This window comes from Mastomys coucha, unplaced genomic scaffold (genome assembly GCF_008632895.1).
Source record: "Mastomys coucha isolate ucsf_1 unplaced genomic scaffold, UCSF_Mcou_1 pScaffold21, whole genome shotgun sequence".
NCBI classification, from domain to species: domain Eukaryota; kingdom Metazoa; phylum Chordata; class Mammalia; order Rodentia; family Muridae; genus Mastomys; species Mastomys coucha.
In genome coordinates this window covers 54,652,763-54,671,924 of record NW_022196904.1, presented here as the reverse complement: position 1 = coordinate 54,671,924, position 19,162 = coordinate 54,652,763, and the positions used below count along the sequence as shown (strand labels likewise).

The 19,162-nt window shown below is 49.8% G+C and overlaps 1 protein-coding gene across 8 annotated transcripts in view; it reads right to left on the bottom strand.

Moving 5' to 3' along the window:
• Apba2 (amyloid beta precursor protein binding family A member 2) overlaps positions 1-17,897 on the bottom strand; it is a 227,677-nt gene extending 209,780 nt beyond the window's left edge. For 4 of the 8 annotated variants that reach the window (XM_031386877.1, XM_031386883.1, XM_031386879.1 and 1 more), the window contains exon 1: positions 17,272-17,513. The gene's annotated coding sequence lies outside the window, so the exon portion shown is untranslated. Of the gene's footprint in view, positions 1-17,271; positions 17,514-17,587; positions 17,666-17,700 lie in introns of those variants that run through there. The other 4 variants (XM_031386875.1, XM_031386881.1, XM_031386876.1 and 1 more) reach the window with 3 other exon arrangements.
• Between the last annotated feature and the right edge of the window lie 1,265 nt (positions 17,898-19,162).

Below are 19,162 nucleotides of genomic sequence, written 5' to 3'. Positions count from 1 at the left end.
TTTTTTTAAAATAAAAATGTTCTCTTACCAAAGCTGCTTGAATGCTAAAAATGAGCTTGAAGCATAGGAAATTACCTATATTTGATCACTCTGACATATAAAAATAACAGCTTCATATGGCTCCATCTAATTTTGCCAAAACTCCAGAGAAATGGTAAGACCTGTAGGAACTGTTTCCTCTGACAGGCTTCCAGGACAAAGGAGGGGACTCTGACTCACCCAGGGTCCCTATGCTAGCCAGCTTTCAATCCCAATAAGGAAAGACCTGGGAGAACTGACATCCGAAGAGAAATTCTGACCATAGTTCTACAGCTACACTCCATACATAGATGCTCCCCTGCTTTGGACCTCTGATGGATGTGCCAGGGGGCGCTCCAGAGCAAACTACTCACTTCATGGCCAAAAAGACAAAGATAGAAGGGGCCACAAGTCTCATACTCCCCTTTAAAGGAACATCCTCCCTCCAGTGACATAAGGGACTCCCATTCAGGCCCCTCTTCTGAAATATCCACATTATTACCTCCCAACAGCAGATCACTGGGATAAGCCTTTAACACATGGGCTTTTGTGGTACATTTATCCAAACTATCATAGTCCACAGCCTTCTAAGGGGCATATTTCCTATTCTAGCCTATCACCAGTTTCCCCTGTCCCACACAACACAGAAAGAACCATATACCAAGTCCCATGTCACTCAGCATTCCCATGATCTTGCAAAGGGTATTACTGGGTATTGGAGGTGGGGGGAGCGATGATGGACAAGCACTGCCACCTACCTATGCTGCAGGGACAGCTTGGGTTCCTGGCAGGCCAAGCTGAACTTCCACTGAACCAGAGCCACCTTTCAGACTGCACAACAGATCTGAGTCTGTTTAAAGGCTTCTTTTCCCTTCCATTTCATCCTGTGCCTCTGCTAAACACATAGGAGGTGACAATTATGAAAGTTAAAGAAACTGTACCTAACGTCTGCAGCCCAGGGTTTTAGCTTGCTGGGCTCAATTTTCAGGCAGCCTCCTCCTTGGGAACCAAGCAGATGGATAGGTGTGACCATGGACATAAATCTCCAGCGCCAGCCCCACCCACGCAGACACTCAGCCTTCTGCCTTCTTGCTGGACCATCAACCATACATCAGCCTTTTGTCTACTAGGATCGATATTTCAAAAAAAAAAAAAAAGACCCCTGTGGCCCCAGGGATTAATTATAGTAGAGAAGCAGGAGTCGGAGGCACAGCTGTCCAAAGTCAGGGAAAAAAATCAAAAGTGACCATACCCTGAGTGGTCTGGGCAGAGTGGTACAATTCCCCAGGCACCCAGTGCCAGAAAATGGGGTAATATGCTCATGTGACTGGGTTTATTTCTCTTGACAATGATTTCTAAGGAAAGAGTCTATCTCAGAGAAATTTTTTTCAAGCACTCAGATACTTGGGGCATACAAAAATATATATTCTCAATGATGTTATCTCTTGGACCTTACACACCCACCCCCAACGCACCAATGTGCTGAAAGGCTTGTCACCCAGTGCTCTGAGATGGAGATGACCGGATGGGAGAGCTCTGACCTCATTAGTGGATTCATCCATTGAGGTAGCAGCAGTTCAGAGGGTCTCAGGGGGTCAGACAATACTCTAAAAGCAAGCTCGCCCTGTACTTCAAAATGACCATGAAGTGAGAGCTCTGTCTGATGTGTGCCCTACTAGGTGATGTCCTGCCTTGCCACCAGCCCAGAGCAATGGGACCAAGATGCTGAAATCTCTAAAACTGTGAGTCCTCTCCTCTCTCCTTCTAAGTCCTCTCTGCTTCTAAGTTGTACTTCAAATACTCTGTCTCAGAGATGGAAATCTGGCTACCTCAAACACTATTCCAAACACAGTCCCTGTTTTCTTGGAAACACAAGAAGCCAAAAGCGGATGGCCTAGCTCAGGCTCTAGAGTTGAATGATATCAAGAGCTAAGGATCTACCACCAAGGGTTACAGGGCAATGGGACTCAATCTGACTCAGTATTTTAAGATATTTTTATAGGGCTTGGGGTTGTAGTTTTGTTTTGTGTGTGCACATATATATGTAAGTGGTGTGCATGTGCTTACAGATGCACAGACACATGTGTGTGCATGCATGTGGAGGTCTGAGGCTGATGTCAGGTGCATTTCCGATCACTTTATACCTTATAGAGAAAGATAGGGCCTCTCACTTGAACCTCTTTGATCTGGCTAGTCTAGCCAGCAAGCTTGAGCCAGGGGCGAAGTCCCCACATCCTATGTGTTAAGCTATATCCTCCCAGCATTGATGTGACCACTGGGGCACTGGATCTTCATGACTGCTCATGTATTCACATGCTTATCTGACAAGAGTGTGATTCCATGAGCCATTTCCCCAGCCCCAGTTTTATGGTTTTTGAAGGCTGAGCCTTACAGAAAAATGACAATATGCTTATCACCATTTATGAAGCAAGACTGGTCCATTATAACTAATTAAGCCCTTTCTCCAAATGTCCCTTTTCTGTTCCAATTCCCTATCCAGAAAGCCACACCACACTCAGTCATCTCCCTCCTGTGGCTGTGACAACTATTCAGAATTTCCTCCTTTGTGATGACCTAGAGCAGTGGCTCTCACCCTTCCTAATGCCACAGTCCTTTAATACAGCTCCTCATGTTTTGGTGACCCCAACCATAAAATCATTTTCTTGCTGCTTTGGAACTATAATTTTGCTACTGTGATAAATTGTAATGTAAATATCTAATATTCAGGATCTCTGATTTGGGATTCCCCCCAAAGATCTGCAACCCATAGGTTAAAAACCTCTGACCTAGACACTCTTAAAAACTACCAGGGAGGTAGCATGTCAAATGTCACTCAGCTGGAACTTGCCTAAAGGGGTTCTCTCTCATGTTTACACAGAGGTTCTGGGTTTAAGAATCAAAACCTCAAGCCCCCTTTCCCATCGCATGGTACCACCCATGCATGTGGTCAGTGGTTCACTGAGGATGTTGACCTTGGCCACTGGGTTGGGACAAGCACTATCTTGGTCTCCCTTCTGCACACTGGGCTTTGGCAAGATGTTTCTGTGTGAAGCCTTTCCCTGAAGTGTAATGACCAATGCTACCTGCTTCGCTCCTGTCATCAATGGTTACCCAGAGCATCCATGCTGCTGTACCCCGAGCTTGGCCTTTTATCCACCTACATGCCAACACACATCCAAAGTCTCCTGATGGCAGAAACCAGTCTTCCTTACTCTGCCTTTGGTATGTGTACCAGAACCCAGGGGGAAAAAAACCAAAACACTGAGTTCTTCACTACAGATGAGAAGTCTTGGCCTTAGAGAGGCCAACACAGGGGAAGCAAATTTCCAGCTGAAGTCTGGCTCCTCTGTTTATTGTTCAGGGCAAAAACAACTGCTGGTAACATTATAATCAATGAAGGGGGAATTTAAAGAGGACTAACATTCTGAACCACTCCATCTTTCAAGTTTGATCAACAGTCTCCATGCCAACAGATGCAGATGGAGACCCGAGACTGAAAGCACAAGATCACTCAGAGAACTGACTTTCTACACTCAGTTCTGGAGCTCTGCAGGGGGAGGGGAAGTGTGTGTGTGTGTGTGTGTGTTTGTGTGTAGGTGCGCGCGTGCACATGCATGCGTGCACATAGGTATGTGGGTGAGTGTAAGTGTATCAATGAGTGTGTATGAGTGTGTGTGCACTCAAGTGTATGCATATGTGGTGCTTATGTGTACATGCACTTAAGTGTGTGGATGAGTATGTAGTGGGTGTGATGTGTGTGTGTGTGTGTGTGTGTGTGTGTGTGTGTGTGTGTGTCCTATTCATAAAATCCCATCCATGGTCAAGGCAACATCAGGACCCTAGAAGTAGAAGACCATCCATATCACAAGCATGTATGCTTGTGAGTATACATACATCTTCAAGAAGAGGGCTGGCTGTGGGGTCTCTCTGTGTAGTCTGGTTCCTAAGGGCCCCAGGTGTTCAGGCACTAAAAGAGTCAGCTCCAGGTCCCAGACCTTGAGTATAGTAACCCAATATTTTGCCTGTCCAGGGAGACAATATGGATGCATTTTCTAAGCCTTGACCATACTGACTAAATGATTGTACTTTCTGATACCAGGGCTGAATGAGAGCCCCAGAGTGAAGCCAGGGACACAGAGTGACTCCTGTCACATGCCACTACCTTATTTTATTTGATCTTCTGTGAACAACTGCAGAAGAGGTTGCTGAAGCAGAGCTGTGCCTGATCCTTCAGTTTCAGTGTGGCAGAGCAGGTATGTAAGTTGAGGAAACAACATTTGACTTTTTTACTGAGCAGTTACTGAACTCAAGGTACAGCATGGATTGTTGAGAGTCAGTGAGCAGCCCCAGCCATGGTTAGGGCAATGGATTGTGTAAATGCAAATTAAGGACATGCCAATGGACAGTACAAAGAAGCATCTATAGCCTTTGGTTAGGGTAAGGAGGCAAGAGTCTCCCTCTCCACCAAACAGCTATTCGGTTCTGAAGAATCTGACATTCAAGAAGTCCTTGCACAGAGACAAAAAAACACAGATGAGATCAGACATCCCACAGAGGAAAACAGGATGCACATGTGATCTGCCCAGCCACTGGGGTCAAAGCACACTGAATGAGCTTCCACCTGGCCCATCACCACATCTGGATAAGCTCTGCAGAAAGCAGAGCATGCAGTACATCCACAGACACAATGCCACCAGACACCACAGCAGCAGAAATGTCATCAGACACACCACAGCATGGTCATTACAGTCATGATACCAGACACACCACAGAGGCATCACCACTGTCACAATGTCACTAGTCACATTACAGCACAATAGCCATAGTCATGATGTCACCAGACATAACATAGCATGGTCACTGAAGTCACAATGTCATCAGACACACCATAATGACATTACCACAGTGACCACGTCATCAGACATACCACAGCATGGTCACTACAGTCACCAGTCACACCACAGTCACACCACACTATGGTCACTGCAGTCTCAATGTCACCAGGTACAGCACAGCACAATAACCACAGTCACAATATCACCAGACCCCTCACAGCAGCACAGTGTCAAGATGGCAGGAAATACTGGAGAGAACTTATGGAAGCTCAGTTGAAACAAGTGTGAGAGATTATCCCTTGTATTGTTATACAGGAACCTGAAATTCACAACCAGGACTGACACATGCCACCCTTCAGAGATCTAAGAGGGTGGTGGCACATTTCCTAAGAATTCATCCAGCACTGACACCACCGAGTGGTTAATTCACAAAGCCCAGCACCACAGGCTCACATTCAGGAAATGGCACTTGTTACCATCCTTACCCAGAGCCACACTACCTACTGGGTCTGAGGAGCCTGGAGAACTGGGGCCAGACTGGGAAAGGCTAGCCAAGGAGGAGGGTCATGAGAACCCATGACATGAGGTCAAGTCCTGGAACAAGCTCTGCTACCTGCTTCTGCTATCCCTAGACCTTGACCCCCACCTTCTTATCTGTCCTTACAGAGAGCAGGATTGACATAGCACCAGACTCTTGTAGCCTGGAAGAAGTAGTGGTGTGGGAGTTACCATGACCAAGTGTGCACACATACAAACAGAAGCACCTCCATCCCAAAACCTTGGGATGACCATGAACAGCCCACTGAGCTTCGCCTTCTTCACAGGACCTTAAGGAGGAAACAAATGCACGTACACGGTGAGCGGCTCAGAGCAGGGTGGACACACAATACCAAAGCCTTCAACAGCCCACCGTGGACTCCACAACGGTGTCAATGACCTTTGGCCATAGGTGTACTCTTTCCAGCCAGTCAGCTCAAGCCTGCAAAACCAGTGTGGCCAGGACTGGCCAGAGTATCCTCTATAGTCATGGACCTCTCATGGGTTCACAGCCAGTATACGGGAACTAAGCACAAACAGGCAGGGCTGAGGCAGAGTCCAGAGCAGGGAGGAGTTTGCTATTGTTTGGGTACATGAGAGGGTCCCCTGAATGCTTACGCTTGGTTCCAGGGCCTGGGGCAGTGTTAGGAGTTAGTAGGACCTTTAAAAGCTGGGGCCTAGTGTGAAGAGCACACTGTAGGTATGCTCTTAGAGGAGAAATTGGAACTTCATATACACCATCACCAATACCAACAGTTCCTCTCCTTACCTCCCAGTCCCCGGGACATAGGCAGTTGGCATCTACCACAGCTCCTCCACCACGTGTTGCTTGCTGTAAGCCGAAAGCATCAGGGCCAAGGGACACAAAGTGACACCTTTGAAACTATGACCCCAAATAAATGATCTTTCCTCTTATTGCATTGATTATCTCAGGAATTTAGTCATAGCAACAAAAAACTAACACAAAGTCTGTGGGTAGAAGGGTGGTCATGCCAGGGAGAGATACAAAGAGGAGCAGCACCTCTGGGGATCTGGAATGATGGGCTCTGTTCTAAAAGGAGCCTCCACCCATGATCCCTGGACTGCAAGAATGGGGCTGACTGAAAAGGACTGTCACTGGAAAGCCAATGTCCCATGCAATTAGGAGTTGTCCATGCATTAAGTACCTGATTACACTTTTTCAAGCTCTTGGATTCCCACTCAGTGAAAAAAACTACTCGGACGCTTTGACATTTGAGTTAATTGGGTCTGGTTTGCTTTAGAAAGAAGCTGGCCTTTGGGGAATGCCCATCTAAACCAAAACTTCTGCTACATGCAGAAAGAAAAGCTCGCATTATCTAAGTTACATATCCATACAACTAAATCTAGAAGGATCTCAATGTACTGCCTGGTTTGCCTAGTCTTCAAATACAGTTGGTGTCTGTTTATGAATAAGCATTCATTGTGATGGAAGAATTAACCTCACAGTAAGCACCAGTCACTGCAGCTGTAAAATAAGGCAGCAGCCAGTCAACTAAAGTTCTCCATGAAAATCCAAAGCAGTGCACTGCCCTACTTTAAATGTTTTATTGAAATACAGTATGTGGACAAAAAGTTCTCCATATCACGCATGGAACACACCAGCCCCAAGGAGGTTCATCTCCATCCTGTGTGGCCTCTACTTGCACCTGACATGGATGAAGTTGAATGTCATGTAAACTGACTCATGCGGTACAGAGCCTAGGACTGAGGACTTCGCTCACATCGTGTGGAAAGACCCACCTGCCCCATGACGTACACTTGCAGATTCCCCATTCCCCGCTTGCCGCACTGCATTCTGTGTGAAAACTAAACTCAGCATCCTCATCCTCTCTCCTGCAGACGGTTACGTGGTGTGTCTGCAGGCTGACGGTCATCACCGTGCAGCTATGGACGCCTGCCTACCCATGATCATCCAGGAGGCTCTCATTTATAGATCCTTAACCAGTTTGTAAATCACTGACACCGAAGGCAACAGCCACAGGGGTTAGGACACCCAAGTGTTTGGGGCCCTCACACACACTGCACATTTGCTGGGATACTGCTCATGAAGCTGAACACGTGAGTTTAACTTTAGCTTATACTATGAGACACCTTCCTCAGGCGGCAGTGAGAATTTATACAAAATAGGCAACAATTCCAGTTGCCCCACAGCCTCCCTATGCCTATCACTGCCTGCTGCTGATCAGAGCTAGCCTGACATATGTGGGGTGTTATGTCAGCTATGCTTTGCCTTGTATTGCCCTAATAGCTGGACAGAGTTTTTGCCTGTGTATTGTACTGTGTGTGTGCGTGTGCGTGTGTGTGCGTGTGTGTGTGTGTGTGTGTGTGTGTGTGTGTGTGTGTGTGTGTGTGTGTGTGTGTCAGGGAATTCGTGCACTGTGCATATATAACTTTCTCTATCCCTTTCCCTATGTGGTTGTCTGGCTTTTATTTCTTGTAAATTATACAGTGCATCATTGGATTTTAAGTATTTGTTAAAATGTATTCCACTGAAGACACATATGCAAAAGAAAAAAATCAAGGTGCTGAGGCCTAATAGGTATAGTCCGAGCAATCAGTTAGCATTAACTCTAGAAAATGAATATCAGTCGAGGATTCCAGGTGAATATCCGCTTGGATGACTTCCAATAAGGAATACAAATGATGGCAGGCTGCTCACTGCAGGGAACTGGGTGAACAGGACAAAAGTGAGCCTCCACCTCAACATGGAAACCAAAGCTGATGCCACCTAATGAGGGATGGCCACTCGGAGAATAAGTTCTGCTTGCATTTCCACGGATGTGTGTGACTTCTGTGGTTCTTGCCTGGTTCCAAAGGAGTGGCTGACCGAGTCAGCATAGCAAAGCTCATGTCTGGAATAAAGCCTTGGTTCTCTCTGTAATCACCCCAGCGTGGGCACAGCAAGGTAGCAGTGTTAATAAAACAGTTCTGCTGTGGCCTGTGAGACATTAACTACACCATGCTGTCAAAGAAGGTGGACTGGAGACTCAGCGAGTGGGAACTGCAGTAGAAACCCGAAGTGTCTAATAAAAACCATCAAGATGGCAGGAGGGTCTGCACACAGGGCACACACACACACACACACACACACCCCAAGTGCAGCTTCCCTCTAAGTCCTGTTTTCCAAATGTCAGCAGGTCAGTCCCAGCTCTAGTACCTGGAGTAAGAGGCCAGAGGGTGATGAGGACACTGTGACCTCATGGGAAAGAACAGGGCCCCACACCTCCCCACTAACCCAAAGAATAGAACAGGCTGGCTGCATTTCCAAAGATGGGCACCTTTGCAGCCTGGACTGCTGCTGCCTGGCATGCTGGAGGAAGAGCAGCCCAAAGAGAAACTAAAGGGAAAGAGGAAGTGGAAGCTGCTGCCCTCGGGTCTCTGGGTTACAAAGGAGGCACTCAAACATCCTCTCACTGCTGCTATGCTGTTAAGGCTGGGAACCCAGTTCCCACCCAGCAGAAGGGCTCAGGATATCTGACCACAACCACAGCTCCGCCTTGCCCCGAGCCTGGGCCATAGCCAGCCCAGAAGCAGCAGCGACCAGGAAGCCATGGGAGGCCAGGAAATTATCATCTGTGTCCTAACTAGGCCAAGGCTGGCTGTGTGCAGACAAAGAGGTGTTCAGCTGATACGTCCTGCCCCAAGTCTGTCCCGAGAGCCACCTTCTCTTAGCAGACAACCGGAAACATATTTCCCAGGGTCTGCACCCAGTCTAGGGTAAGTCAGACGAAGCTACACAGGTTAACTCTGTGTGAGCAAATTAATAATGTGGTGTATGATTTGTCATAGATCTTGTCGTGCCTGTAGAAGTGCAGGGGCAATTTAATCTAGCAAGCCTATAAATCTCTAAAGGGTGAAATTAAACATCCATGCTCATGAGGCTGGGATGCAGCAGCCACGGCCTCCTACAGAGCACCCTGGGGATGGAGGGGGATCCTGGCAAACCTTCTCTTATATCCTCAGAGAACCCCTCTTGGTGACCTTAACATGACCCCAGGACCCCAACTGAGCCTTATTCTGCCCTACATCCCTCTGTGCATCACCTCACCTGTGGACGTGACTGACCATTGTAAGGCCTCTCACAGCCATTCACCCATGATCCTACTATGAGGTCTAGAGGCACAGTTCCAGAAAATCAACTATAGCTTGCTCAGTATTATGATCACTCGATCTGCTCTGTTCCCAACCCCTCAAGACCACTCAAGGCAGTGCCAGACCTGTCAGTCAGGAAGCATAAACATCGTGCACCCATCTGGGTCCTGACCAACACAGACTAACTAATCCCAATGCCAGGAAACTAGTCCCTCCCCTGTGCCCTGGATTCCCCACAAAGGATAGCCCTTCTTCTCTAAAAGGGCAAATCCAGCCCATTCTCTAGAATGAGGTCTGTGAATGGTGCCCCCTCCCACTCCCCTGCACTCACACCTCCCAGTTTGTAAATCCCTGGGAAGACCTTGGCCCTAAATTTAGGGCTGAGCTCTGGTACCATGAAACACTCTCCAGCAGCCTCCCCCACCCCCACCCCACTCCCATCCCACCTCATCCCACCCCATGCCAACTTCATACAGCTCTACATAGGGAACAGAGAAGAAAAATTCAGCAAGCACTCAGAAAATATTCACTGGATGGATGGATGGATGGATGGATGGATGGATGGATGGATGGATGGAGAGATGGATGGACAGATGGAGAAATGGATGGATGGACAGATGGAGAGATGGATGGATGGACAGATGGAGAGATGGATGAATAGATCCCTCAACAAAGGGACTTAGAGGCAACTAAAGCAAAGCATTTGACTCCTCAGTTTAAGCATAGAGAAGTTCCTATGTATCCAGTCAGTGAATGATAATGGCTAGGTGAGAGGCTACTCTTCAAGTGCACAGAAATCTTCCTCTCCCCCACTTCCTTCTCTATATAAATATCATATATGATGGATAAATCAAATGATATAGACACGGACTAAAGGCATGGCTTCACAAAGCAAAGGGTGGGGAACGTTACCAGTCCAGGCCGCCTCAGAACAGCCCTCCACATGGGATCAATGCAATTTGGGGGTGGAACTGCCCCAGGGAAGAGCAAATCAAGTATAGCAGCTTCCTTCACCACTGCTGATCAAGCAAAGATCTGCCTGTGATCAAGGGGGAAATCGGTACTTGCTAAAATGGAATTAATTTCAAAGCTAAAATCTGCTAATGCCCAGGAATAAGTCAAGACTGGCAGTTTCCAACCCAAAACATCAGAAAGACAGGGCCCCAGAACCAATGGCAGCCCCTGCCCCCCCCCACACACACACAAGCTGCAGTGCCCCGGCACTCAAAGAGCAGAAAGCATTCCCAGGGGAATCTTTAGCACAAAGTGAGACATCTAGCAGGGATGTGGGTTAAGAAAACTGTCCATACTCAGTGCCATTCCCTGGAGAACAGATACCAAGACGGACTCACTCCTGCCTCTGGGGCTCCAGAATCAGCCCACACATTAGTCAGGTAGCAGCTACCACGGTCCCCAGCCACAACCCAAGGTAGCACCAGGTATCTGAGACATGGCAGGCAGGATGTCTCCCCCTCCCTTGTATGTGAGTGTGTGTGTGTATGTGTGTGTCTACCACACACATGCTCACACACACTCACATGCTCACACATGCTCACACGTGTACATGTACACCCCTGACCTATGACTACATTGCCTGACAAACATATCCACCCATCCAGATTCCTCTTTATCCTCACTGTCACTCAGGGTGGTGAAGAGAGCAGCGCAGATGTTTGTGCGCCCTTCTCAGGACAAGCCTAGTCACCCTGGAGGGAAGATGGCAGGCCACGCCCACTCTCCTGAGCCTCTGATTCTTCACACGTCCTACTCCGCTCTGCCCAACCCGTGACAGCTGTCAGCAGCTCCGGATCATACGGACAGATGTTACAGCACATGGCTCACTTACTACACCGAAAGACCCAGAAACTGTGTTTTATGTGAACAACGTGCACGCTTGCTGTCAGAGAGACCTGAGAAATCCATCATCCCTAAATGCACGCACTCACTCAATTGATGGCTCTCCTGTTTGGGAAACAATAAATTCCTCAAGAAAATTGCTAATCAAACCAACTGGGGAATGCCATAAACTATATATGTTTTTAAATTAACAATGCACACAATGGTTCAGAGTCATTCATATTTAGCGTTCCCTTGCTGGGAATCAATTCCAGGAATGTAAAACCAAACAAATGAAACAAAAATAAAGCACATGCACACATAAACACACACACACACACATATGTATGTGCTCACATCACCTGAGGATTCTGAAGGCCAGCCTCACACTCCTGACTGCCATTTACTAATTTAGGTTTACTCAGAAGTGGCTGAGTGGTCCCAAACCAAGCATGCCCTCTGCCATTGATTCTGAGACCAGAGATGCTGAGTCCATGCTCACTTCAAGCATAAAATGGAAAACCCCTAGCATCCTGCCAACGGCAGCTGTTCTGATGCTCCCAGCCCTCTTCCTAATCTCTATGGGACTGGAAGTCCATCAGGCAACAGATTCTTCAAACACATACTGCAAACTAACCCTGTGTGCCCTGGGGATAGGGAAGGGTCCCAAGCCCTAGTCAGAATCGCCCAGTTTATAAATCCCAGGAAATGACCCTCTCCATCCCAAAGAACAAGGGAAGGGAGATGTGCCCACACCTGCTCCAGTTTCCAGGTCCTCAGCTTCTCATCTACAAATTACGGCAAGACCAGGCACTTCCAGTGAGAAAGAAAACCATTTAAAACCAATGCTCTGCACGCAGAGCTGTTCCATTCAGACTCACTTCTGCTGGCTTCTTCATCAAACTACCTTCAGATGCTGGAGTGCTTCAGCGTCTAGAAAACACTTCTGTAGTCAGTCAAGTCGGGCATCTCAACCACATACTTTTATCTTTCTCGTCTGATCTCTCAATCACAAAACAACAGATGTGTCTTACTTTGGATTAACACTTCAGAGTTCAGAAAGCATCTATGCTAGGCTCTCGTAGTGGGCTACCATTGAAACTCACAAACCTTGCCTCCCCAATCTAAGAGGAAAAAGCCACAATTGGCTTGAAGCCACAGAGGCATGCCATGAAGCCATTGCTATCCCAACAGAAGCTTGCATCAACTCAATATTGGTTTCCATTCATGCCTCAAAACAATCTTAGACAGAGAGAGAAAGGCTCCAAGGCCAAAAACTTGCACACTGCCCCAGGGAAAGAGGCGTGGACAGGCCGGAGTCAAGCTCTTGTTATTCTAGAGCCGATCCTCTCTTCCTACCCCCATTTCCTCAGGAAACCAGGGCAGCCTAGAGGTCAGCACATAGGCAGTAGAGTCAGGCAAGAAAAGGCGTCCAGCAGGGAGAGCTGGCAAAAACTGAGCACCCTTGAGACACTGGATCTGACAGCATACAAGACAGGTTTGGAAACATCCAGCAAGGGAGAGAAGGTCTGAAAGGCGGCTCAGAAAACCAAGGCACTTGACACTAAGCAACCCAGGCAGAAAGAAAGGCCTTACCAAGTTGTCTTCTAACCTCCACGTACATGTATCTAAGTGTGCGCGTGCGCGCACACACACACACATGTGAGCATGCTAAAATGTTACAAAGAACGATGGGAAACAGAATAAAGTATTAGAGAAAAAAGAAAAGGAAGATGGGAGAGGAGGAGACCTGAGCAAGTGGACCTGACTCCCAGTACCTTGCTGTGGAGGCACCTATAAGAGAGCAAGAAATTCTGCTGGGAGCAGGGGATGGGGGTGGTGGTGTGCCTGACTGCAGACAATCTAAGCCAATAAAAATTCAAAAGGACCTTCAGTGGGGAGCCAGAAGGCCCATTATATGAGCTGGATTAGCCTCACCACCACACTCCCTTCTAGTCTCCATAAAAAGCAGGCTAGCAGGGTCCAGTACGGTGGCTCTGCCCTGTCTGTCACTGACCTCAAGATCCTGCACTAGGTTTCAGGATCCAAATATGAAGACAGTTTGGTTCCAGTCCTAGTTATAGGGAAAGGCAAAGATAACGATGCCCTTGGGGTTCTGGCATCCATTCATCTCACAATAGCACCGAGGATCTGCCTCGTGCCAGGCGCAATTCTAGATGCTAGGGATACAGAACAGTCTTTACATGTAAGTAGTAAGAGACAGACGAGAAACAATGAGTACTGTATATGCAAGTAAGCCCTGGTATTAGGTGCTGAGGAGAGACACAAGCTGCATTAACAATAAGGAAGTGGAGCCGACGCATGGGGGTGGGGAGGGTCAGGGAGCTGGTATACAGACAGTGGAATAGATCATAGAACAAGCCAAGGAGGCATCTGAGGGGGGCCACAAAGCAGGTGCTCATGCTCTGAGTTATGAGCAAGCCTAACGACTTGAGGTCAAGGGATGAGAGGGAAAGAGTTCACCTTAGCTGGCGTTATCAAGGATGGACACAACAACTTGGGCCAAGGTGGAAGACTGTGACAGAGTAGGTGGTAAAACAAGGGCAAATTAAGCAGGGGCTGTCTGCCAGGAGCTGGGCAGCCTTGAGGGATCCTGCTTAAGGAGAGCGAGCTACGGAGATCAGGCCGAGGATGGAGGTGTGGAGTGGGCAATGGGGAATCATTGACCACTTAGGAAATCGAGACAGCCTAGCATTGCCCCAATTGACTGAGGAGGACCACTCTCAAAGTTCAACTCTAGGAAACCTCAGCACGCACACAAAGCGTAACCCAGGACCAGTAAGCTTTCTCAGTGAGTAAAGGCATTTGCTTCAAAGCCTGATGAGCTGAGTTCAATCCCCAGAACCCATATATATGACAGAAGCAGAGCATTAGCTCCCAAAAACTGTCCTCTGACCTCTTACTCTGCAGCATGTGTGTGTCCCCGCCACACACACACACACACACACACACACACACAAAAACTGTTACAAAACCACAATCAAGCCTAACCTACTCAGATGGGGCTACCCATCTTACCCACCAGTGAGTGAAGTTTCACATAGCCTGACAGTATGACCTTGAGGGTGCTGTCCTCTTAGGGCTCTCTTGAATGTCCGGACAGGGACAGAGTGAGGACCAGCTGCAGGAGAGGCGAGAAGCCAGTGATTGCCCATGATGCTGACTCAGCCAGCAGGCTGCTTGGAGACTCCTGCTGGCCCTGGCCCAGCTGGTGGGTGGGGCATAGGAGAGGAGGAGTTGGAGGAGAGAAGCCCCCCTGAGAGCTGTCACCTAATCATCCTCCAAGGGAATGAGTAAGCACCCCTCTGGCGCCTGCCGCCTGGGCCATCATCCCAAGTCTAACCTATGTCAGAAATGCCTGCCTGCCAACCAGCAGCCACACTACCCCCCACCAGTGGCTTACCTGCCTCTCATCCTCATCACCAGCAAGACGAGGAGCCAGGAGCAGGAAAAGAGGGCATATGGCCCAGGCTGCTGCCATACCAAGGGCACAGGCTATAGGGCAGGATATGTAGGTATCTGCCATTTACTTTGGGAGGCCCTCCAGGCCAGTGAAGCTGTTCAGAACGTCCACATCCATCTGTTCCTAGGATCGGAAAGACCTGCTGTGGTATCTGTGGAGACCCTCACCTGTTGAACCACATGAGAGCCAAGGACAGACAAAGATGCAGCAGTAAATTGAAGTCTAGAGGATTCCTCTGTGGTCAAGTCCTATCCCACTCTGCCTCTCCAGCGGGGCTCAGTGACCAGTGCCCAACCTAAACAAAGCCTGGTAGATGCTAGGCTCACTATCAAACGTGGTTTTCCTCTGAGCTCCTCAGTTTTGTCTAGGAAAAGTCAAGGTGTTTTAACACTCCCCCTCAGCCTCCAGGGGTGTGACTGGTGTCTTTTACAATTATCTTTTATTTTTATCTGGCATTTCTTAGCTCAGTTGGCAAATTGGATATTTATGCACCTCCACTTCACAAACCATCCCTACCAATTATTACTGTGAAACTAATATTTTATTCAAAAAAGAAGAAAGAAAGAAAGAAAGAAAGAAAGAAAGAAAGAAAGAAAGAAAGAAAGAAACAGAAGGGTGTAGAACTATCTGAGGGATGGTTATGTGAGCTAGTTAACAAGCTACCACTTCATCTGGAGTTGCCTCCCAAGTGAAAGAGGAAGACAAGCAGAAGATAATGGTCCTCAATGTCAGCTCCTCCCAGCAGGAAGACTCCTGCTCACACCCACTCACAGACCATCTGATTCAGTGAAGTCCAGCACCCTAGACACGGAAAAGCAGCAGTGGAGTGAGTCTACCTGCTGCCTGACACCTGAAAGATGAGAAAAGCTGGGGGTTGGGGGGGGGTGGCCCATGGCTACACCCAGCTCAGAAACTGTCCCCAAGGGCAAGCAGACAAGGACTTGATGGTGTCCTGGAAGGAGAGATGTTGGCACCTCCAGCTCATAGCCAGTTCCACTGATCCACTAATGCCTTCCACGTGGCCTGGAGTCCCTGCAGGTTCCACATCTGTGTCACTCACCCTCTGTCCCCAGAGCTCCAACGCTCAAGAGACCCTCTGCAGCACACTATGACTACCCAGCAATCAGAGTGCAGGACAAAGTCACCCAGCCACTCTGACCTGAGTCCCCTGCTTCAGGCCGCTGCTGATCAGGAAAGCCCTGGCCTTACCTCTTTGGAGGGATCCTCCCCCAAAGGAAGACTGCCCATTGGTTCTTGGCACCTGCAGATCCATACTTCAGAAAAAGTTGTTCACTTGGACCCTAAAAGCTTGTGGGTCTTTGTTTCTGAAACCACTGTCCTTTCTCAAATCCATATCCATAAAGGAAGAAGGGGTCTAAGAAGCCAGGGACAAACCAGCCCAGAGATAAAGAAAGGCCAAGAGCAATAAGCAAGGTTTAAGAACTTGACCCTGCACAAGGCCTGAGTGAGCTGGCTCTATTTAAATTCGGATTTAAGTTTGGCCTCTGTCAAGTCACATACAAACAGATAGATATTAAAAAATTAAAAGTCTTCTATAACTAAATTCTAAGTTAAGACTTAGCAGGCTTTATTTAAGGTACCTACAGCCAGGACAAGCCCTTGCAGGGCCCCATTGATACCTGCTCCTATCCCTTCCGCACTCAGGGGAAGTTCACCCACAGCTTTGGCATATAGAGGCCTGCTGCCCATACTGCCCCGTGTGAAAACAAGGCTTGGAAAAGCTGGGATCAATGTTCCCCTTCATCCTCCATACCCAAGTCCACTTGCCAGGCTCTGCCTGCCTAGAGGAAGTAGCCAGGGTGAGGGGCATGCCCCTGCCTCATCCCCCCAGAGAATACGGGGTGTGGAATTTTTAACTGAGTTTCTCCCCCGGGCCTCATTATAAAGGGAAAGGGGAGGGGGGGGTACAGATCAAAGACTGGTTGCCTGGAAGCAGCGAACCCAGCAGCGACCCCAAACTCCCGAGTTGCCGCCCAGCATCGGGACTTGTTATCAGTGCCAAGCAGCTCCCCACTGGAACCCCCCCACCCACCCAGGAACGCACAAGAAGCCTGGCCAGTGTAGATGGACCCAGACGAGTGACCATCTCCTCTGCCCACACTAGGTAGCCCCTCGCCGCCGCTTCGAAAGCCCCTAATAACCTAGCCGCCAGCTGATCCCTGCCGCGCCCGGCCGTTGGTCAGTGGCTGGGAAGGTCTGTGGGTCCGGAGAGAGAGGGGGGCGCTGGTCCGTAGCACCCCCAGGTCCCAGCGGTGGCCCGCTCTGTGGATGATGCCCCTCTGCCGCTCCAGAGCCCCACAAGGTCCGAAAGGGAGCGCTGGGACCACAGCATCCGCGCCCCCCACTGCGTCCCAGCTCACCCCCCACGCGGAACCGAGCAACCCAGGCTGCTGCTGCGGCGACTCTGGCGCCCCGGGCCCCGCTTACCTGCGCCCGCGCGGGTTGCGCGATGCGCCGCCGCCCCCGACTGGGTCGGCGAGGCCGAGAGCCGGGCGCCGCCGCAGCTCTTTGTGAGCCCGCGCCGAGCCGCACACGGAGACTGCTAATGAGCCCGGGAAGCTGGATAGCGGCGGGCGCGCCCCGGACGCCGCGCACGGCACGCAGGGCCGCCTCTACCGGGCGCACGCGGCGCGGCCCGGGAGCACCCGCACCCGCACCCGCACCGCCCTATCTGCCGCCACACCGACCGCCCCCGCTCCTCCTGCGCCCGGCCACGCGGGATGGAAACGCTTTCTAAAGAGACCTTAGGGAATCAAGGGATTCAAGACCGCGCGGCCGCGCAGAGCACAGACAAAGATGCTTCGGCGCCGAGCGCGGCGCCTCCGGGCGCGGCGCGGGGACAGCGGACGAGCCCACCTGGGACCTGGGTCCTTGGGATACGGGCTGAGGCCGGCTCCGCGAGTCGCGGTGGCGCCTTGGGGAGCACACAGGTTCCCGGGAGTGAGCTGGGACCAGCCAGTTGGGGAGCCTGAATAGTCTGCTCCTGGACAGGCAGAACAGGTGAAAGCGATGCTGCCGGTACCCGCACCCTGCCCCTAACGCCGCGCTGCCCCCTGGCGGGCTCCGGAGAGCGTGCGGCGCTGAGGGGCTGCGGCGACCGCGCCCTGCTCTGCCAGTTCCACTCTATGCGGAGCCCTGGCCTGAATCCCTTGAATCTCTAGGGTATTGTGGCCTCAGAAAGCCTTTCCTGCGGGACAAGCCTCGTCCTGCTTCCCCACTGTTGATCCCCAGAGGCCTACTGGCAACAACGTCTTCTCACCAGGTCCCTGATAACCACCGAGTCTCTGATACCTGTGTTGCCTAGGATGTCCAGAATGGAGAGGCCCCCTAACCTCTAATACCCCCAAAGAGAGTCAACTGGCTACCCCTCAATAGAAACAAACCTCTTGAAATTCTTGAACGTTGGGTTTTGTTGTCACCTTTGACCTTTCACTCTGTCCTATGCATTTGTGGCAACTTGCAGGTTTAAGGCATACAGGGTGCTCTGTTTTAATGGGTAAGGGCTCCACTTCAGCCCCCAAATGCTTCCTTCCAATTGGCCTCGGTTCTCCCTCTCTCTCACTCTTCCTTCAGTCCTGGATTGAGATGAAGGCCAGGTGCCAGAAGATCAGAGGAATGTCACTGAAGAAAGAGGGGGGTGGGGTGGGGTGAGAAAAGCACTTCCTGACAGAGGAGACCCTGAGAAGGGCCTGGAGAAAAGCTGGATGCAGGGGCAGATCTAGTAAGGACTTTCTGGGCCTGTGACCTGTCTGCCTCCTCTCTTTCACCCTCCATCCCCACCCCCCACCCCACAGCCCCACCTCCTGTCCCCAACTCACCAGTCATAGCAGAGCAGGTTTGGCAGCCCAGGAACCAAAAAGGCCCATCCTAGAGCCATTCTTCCTCCTCCTAGAGCTGAGTGTACCTTCCTGCTTGTTGTCCATCATTCTATTGACCCCGCTAACAAAAAGTTCAAGCCAAGCTTTGCTCTAAATGAAAAATGGTTCCATAGTACTGAGTGTTAAGTGTGAGGTCAAGATGTGTCCGTCTGCTCTGCACACCAGCAAGCCCTCCACCTACCTACCCGGGCCTTGACTGAATTAAAAAATAAAATAGGCAATTCACAGAAAAGGAAATACAAATCTCTTAGCACTTTATTACCCTTTCAGGGTGTGCGAGTGCGTGCGTGTGGGGCGGGGGGCGGGGGGTCATTACAACTCTGAGTTGGTTCTCAGGAGAACCAACTCTCTTGGTTCTCTCCTTCCACCATGTGGTGCCAGGGATTAAATTCAGGTCATCAAGCTTGGCTGCAGACACCTCTAACTGCTGAGCCATCCCA